Source organism: Nematolebias whitei, chromosome 22 (genome assembly GCF_014905685.2).
Source record: "Nematolebias whitei isolate Nwh7 chromosome 22, NemWhi1, whole genome shotgun sequence".
NCBI lineage: Eukaryota > Metazoa > Chordata > Actinopteri > Cyprinodontiformes > Rivulidae > Nematolebias > Nematolebias whitei.
Genome location: NC_056519.1, coordinates 3,270,020 through 3,276,019, shown reverse-complemented (window position 1 = coordinate 3,276,019; position 6,000 = coordinate 3,270,020). Strand labels below are relative to the sequence as shown.

Here is a 6,000-nt window from a genome sequence, read left to right as displayed (position 1 = left end):
AGTGAGCTCATGAAATATATATCTATCTACTGGTATATGGATTTTTTTATATATATGACTTTCCTCTTCCCCCTTTGTCTCCTGCCTGGTGGTCTAACTCTAATTTGGTGACTCACTTTAAAAACAAAGTTATTTTTTATGGCAGTCACTGAATTCTGTTTGGGACCATTTGTCCACAGCTTGTACAGCCATTTATCAATAAGTCACAGAAACTGTAGGACTGCAGCCTCAGATGTGTTCTGTCAGACGAGATCTTCACGTAGCTGTCAGAATAATTCACTTGCAAAGAGTTTGAGACGTCAGCAACAACTCTGCAACTATTTTGAAAGACATAACCAGGAAATTGAGCACCACTGCAAAAGTTTTGAGACATTTTGGAGATCAAGGCTGGCCAGCATCATTCAGCCCAGTGAGATTCTGACTTTACCAACAGAACCATTGGCATGATGGATAAAAATGAGAAACATCAAAGAATCCTGACCAAACTCGTGTTTTAAAGCTGTTTTCCATAAATACTCCTCATCAGAGCTTTAGACTGACCGTTGGGTCTTTATGCCAAGTATTTCTGCTTGGCTTTTGTTTTTGTAAAAAAAAAGCCACAAACATGAGACGACTGAACACTCCGACCTCCCAGATGTTGAAGTAAACCTGGAGCCTCTTCAGAAACATCTCTGATGTACTTTCTGTCTCCAGACTCTGTGTGTCTCTGTGGTATGAACTGTGCAATCTTGTGGTTGTTGATAGATGAGGTGTACCTACTCTTTGGTCTTACTTTGTCTCAGCCATGCACTCCTTCAGGCTTCTTCATCACCACCTATAAGAAGTCAGTTTCCCCACTGGGCTGCACCAATCATTGCACTCGTCCCTCCAGACCTGACCAATCAGCTCCAGTCTTCCTCTGGCTCCATGCCTTGAATGGATAATGACTCCGGCGGTGGACAGGAATCTAAATGAGACCATGTCGGGGATTTTCTGACTTAAATCGCCACTGTGTCCATGTTCAAACTTTTAGAGGGAAAAGGAGGATTTGTTTGGCTCTCGTCTGTTTCAATTCTTAAAATTTCAAGATTACTGAAGTTGGTTTAGTTTATCTGAGGAAACACTGGCAGAGATTATCTCCGAAGCTTCTGACTCCAGGTCGGATCAACAGGAAACCCACATCTGTAGCAAGGGATCAGGACATGTTGGGGTTGCTGCTCATGGAAAGTCTGAAGGTTGTACTTTACTATAGTTTACTTTATAAATGATTTATTAACGCTTTGTAAATGTTATTCATGGGGTTTTAAACATTATCAAAAGCATTTATAAAAGATGAATAAAACCCTGTTTATACGTTGAGTTGAGTGCGCTCCTTGAATTAATTCACGTAGATGTAAGTTTTGGTAGTTGCTTAAATTTTATTTTTCACTAAATACTTTTACATGACAAACCTGATCTTCAGTATCTTGTAGTTTTTACATGCAGGTAGTAATCTTTGGATGAACGGTATGAAGAATACAGTAGTCCCTCACTTATTGCGGGGGTTACATTCCAGACACCTTTTTTTTAGCATATTGTTTCACGTTTGTTTAGCGTATATCTTAGTGTATATCTTCGATCCTTATTTACTGTTTCTTTTTACACTTCATATTTTGCTATTTTTGGATGTAACTGGGACCTTGTGTACATAATTTTGTTCCACCACATGTACCACATGTGATGGAAACGGCAAAGTTGACTTGAACTTGAACTTGTAAAGAGCTCAGCTAAAGAGAGCTGACAGACTGATGCTACGGTTACTGAGCCAATCAGCACCCGGGGCGGACTGGCCATCGGGAGCACTGGGACATTTCCTGGTGGCCTGGCCTGCTCCGTGATCGACGAGGGGTCTAAAGGCTTGGTTCGGGTCACGCTGGAATATTTTAAATATTCGTCCATGCCGCTCATTCTGGTATTCGCCTCACTGCAGCTCCCACAGCAGCAATAGGGAAAGACAGACCCTACCCTTGCCCCCTCCTTTATCTTTCTGAGGCTGGCTGTCACAGTGGAGCAGAGACAAACAGGTTGCGTGCCCGCCTGGAGTGTGTCTCTGCTCTGCTGTGACAGACAGCCTCAGAAAGAGAAAGAAGGGGGGCCCCTCGTTGATCACTGAGCGGGCCAGGCCACCATGGAATGTCCCGGTGCTACTGATGGCCATTCCGCCCCTCAGCACAATGCTCTGGTTGGTCACCTTCCATCAATCAGTCAATCGTGTGTCATGTACAATCTTATGTTAAAACTTGCTAAAGAGTAAGTCTGCGAGAAACCCCAAGGCATCCCCAAACCATGGAGAACACACCATCTCTCTGGATAGGTTTGGGTCTGCCCCAGAGTCTTGTTCCAGTGGGGTACACCCATAAAAACTTCCAAAGGGAGGTGTTCAGGAGGAATCCTAACCAGAAGAACCCCCTCCACTGCCTCCTGTCAATGGGGAAGTGCAAGTCTTACCAGTCAATCGGCCTCTGGTGGGGTCTCCCATGTCTAATGGGCCTTAGGAGCGGTCAGACCAAGAGGGATTGAAAAACTGTGTACCCCCCTGGAACTTGGTCTTGAAAGGAAACTCACCAGTGATCACCTGGTGGTTGAACCTTGGCCCCTGGGGCTCAGAGAGAGAGACGAGATGTCACCTCCAGGTGGACCCGCCACCTGCGAGGTGGTCTGTCAACGTCGGGCGACGTGAACTAACTTCTGGTGAGACCACAGACTCTAAGGTCTTTCCAGCGTGGTCCAGCCTCGTGATGTGAAACAGATGATGTAAACACAACTTTGTGTATTGGAACCCCAAGAAACATCTCAGGTATCTGAAAGTTCTCCGCTTCCTTCCAGAGCTGTAGCTCACGAGCAGGTTGAAACATTTTCAGTTCATTTTCTGTCATTTTCTGCAAAATATGCCAAAATATCTCGTCTCATTCTTTTCAAAAAGTCCTGAACACATTTACCAAATCCTAATGTTTAAATTTCTGCAAACGCTGGAGGCGAATTATAAATCTGAGGCATCTTACCTGGCAGGAAAACACACCTTGTGTTGAGTTGCATCAGACTGAAATAAATGTTAGAGAACTGCGTCTTCTGTTAGTAAGTAAAAAATAAAAAGTGGCACTGTCAGCTGAACTGGTTTTAGTGTTTGCTGAGGTGATTAGAGCCACATTAATGAGACTTTCTGAAGGTTTAAAACATTACTTTTTATTTAGTTGGAATCCGCAGTGCTTTAAAAATGCATATATGGGAGAATTTATGTCAACTCTACAAGTTTTATCACCCCTCCAGGAGGTGGAAAAGTGGCACGCATCCAGAGCTTCTGGAACATCCTGCTTAAAGTTTGGTTTCACTTTTTGTTTCAGCAAATGTTCAGAAGAATGAAGTTTCTGTACAACATTAAACCGTTCTGACAACATGCTGGAGAAACCTGCAGTACTGGGGAAAAGAAAGTCCATCTTTCAGTTTTATGTCTTTACCTGATACTAAAATATAAAAAAAAAAACATATCTTGAGTGAACTAAACATAAATAACATGTTGAAATGTTAACTTTGCTATTAAATAAAATCAAAGGGGTGTGTGAAAATTTAGGATTTCAGAGGTTCTGGATCATCCGTGGGACCACCTCGGCTCTGGAGCATACAGGTTTGATTTTGAAAAGATTTGAATCTCTCAACTTTGACCTCTCTAAGTGGCTTTAAGAATCTGTTGGACTCCTGGCAGGGACCAATGCAGACATGTTCCTGGTTTTAGTTTTCTACATTCGCCGTAGAATCTAGCTGTTTTTTGTTACCTTTTTTTTAGCCCTCTTATTTGTAAAAAAAAAAAAAAAAAAAAATCTGTCTTTTTATAACTGTCCATTGTTGTCATCATTCTTTGTTGAAATCAGGTCTCTCTTGTAAATGAGTCCTCGAGGCTTAATGGGATTTACCTGTCTGGTTGAATGAATGAAAAAGGTGCATGTGGGTGCAAGGATGTGTCAGGAATGTTCTGACCTACATTACTTATGTAGATTGTAAAGAGATTAAGTCCTAAGACTGAGCCTTGTGGTACACCATTGTTGACAGTTAAATAACTAGAAGTACCATTGTGTTGAACACATTGAACACAATGTCAAAGTGGGACGACATCAGCAATGACCTTAAAGAAGCAGCTGTTGCTGCCCATCACTCTGGGGTCAAAGGTCATGTCCAAACCATTTGGAGCCCATCGTTTCAGAGAGGACTGTTTGCACGTGGACAACGTTTGGACCGCTACAGGACCGTGATCCCAAACACGGCAGCTACGACGGAACACGTCAAGACGAGAGTCAAGGTGCTGCAGTGGTCCGGTGGGAATCCAGAACCTCAGTCTGACTGAAGCTCTGTGATGGGGCAGAAACCAGTGATGGAAAGAAGCGTGGGCCAAAAATCCTCCACAACCACAAGACACTGATCCAGAAACCACTGAGAATTTCTGCAGCTAAAACTGGTTCTGTAAAGTTCTCAGTTTTCTTTTGGTTTCATAAATAACCCTCCTGCTGTCCCCAGGTCAAAACGACCCACGAGGGCCCAGTTTTAGGACTCAGGCCCCAGGAGCCATTTTGACCCAAGGGTGGGGTGGGGGTGGGGGTTGGGGGGACTGATGACCCAGTGGGATCTTATGTGTTTTTGATCACTCAAGGTTAGAACAACTGTAGAACCTGCTAAAGACCCGATCATTTGTCCTGAAAGCCCGGAGTGGGAAGCTGCTTTCAGACCTTCGAAGCCTCTCTTGGAGCGTGTCCTAATCTAATCTAATCTGCATTTCTCAACTGAGCTCGAACCCAAAGTCTAAAAAAGCAGATTGTTTAAATGTTTCTGTGGTTGTAAGCTCTGTGCCGGAGCCCAGCGGGCAGAACCCTGGATGGTTTCAGCTCTGCTGCGCCCCCCGGGGGTGTTGTGTGTCGGAGAGCTGTGCTTGTTTGAACTCATTCCCACGGGTCGGGGTGTAGAGCGGAACGAGCGGGGGATGAAGAGGAGCTGGAGAGAACACGGCCGGGCTCGAGTCCTCGGGCTGGAGCTTGGACAGACGGTCCTGGGTTCAGTTTCACTCCAAACTTTTTCTTCCGTTCACAAAGTACGAGCCGAAGGTTTTACAGCAGCTCTGACGTTTCAACGTACGTGCACCTTTTTCCTGTTGGACTGCCGTCTAACCAACACACGGTGCCTTTATTTACACAAAACATGACTAAATATATTAGTTCCAAAGTTCTAGTAACCCAGATATGTCAGACCTTTAATCTTATTTTGGCAGATAAATACTGGAGAATTAGATCTGGAAGACATTCAGCATGTTTTGTTCTTAATCATCATCTAATCTGCTGCTTGTCTGTGCAACATGTCAGGGCTTTGATGGTCAAAATCTGGTTTTATGTGCTCAGAATTACAATAAAATTGAGTTAAAACCAAATATTTTACTCTAATGTGCTTTGCTGTGGTTCTTTATCAACTCAACTGCTTATTGTTGAACAAACATCATTTTGTCTCAAGTGTTTTTGGTTTTAAACCTTTAAAATCTGATCGCACACAACTAATATTCTTCACAGATTAATGTAGGAACCTTACCTGGACCATACACCTGCTGGGATTAAACTCTGATTTGTTTTAACATCTGTTGCGAAGATAAATGGTAACTCCCACATTTCAGCTGAAAAAGCCTGGAAGAAATCAAACCCGTCTTCTCTTCAATCCTCTGCATCTTCAGGCTGTGCTGGAACAAAGTATCTGATGAAGTATTTAGGCTTTTTTTATTAGTTGAGACTAAAGTTCAGCTGCTACGCTGCAGCAGCTAATCTGTAAAACCTACCTGTCACCAGGCTGCGGCTGTTGGAGAACGGCTGGTGACTCAGAATTGTGGGAAAAAAGGCAAATTGTCTGTTGCAGTTTTTGAGACTAAACTTTGAAGTTTGAGAAATCACTTCCTGTTTTCCTGTGAAGTGTTTGTAAAATTGTATTCTAGATCATCCACGTTATTTTGCTGCTGAT

At 43.3% G+C, this 6,000-nt stretch overlaps 1 protein-coding gene across 1 annotated transcript in view; it reads left to right on the top strand.

Moving 5' to 3' along the window:
• Window positions 1-6,000, top strand: part of LOC119428108 (plexin-B2) — a 186,296-nt gene that overhangs the window by 128,431 nt on the left and 51,865 nt on the right. The window lies entirely within an intron of this gene.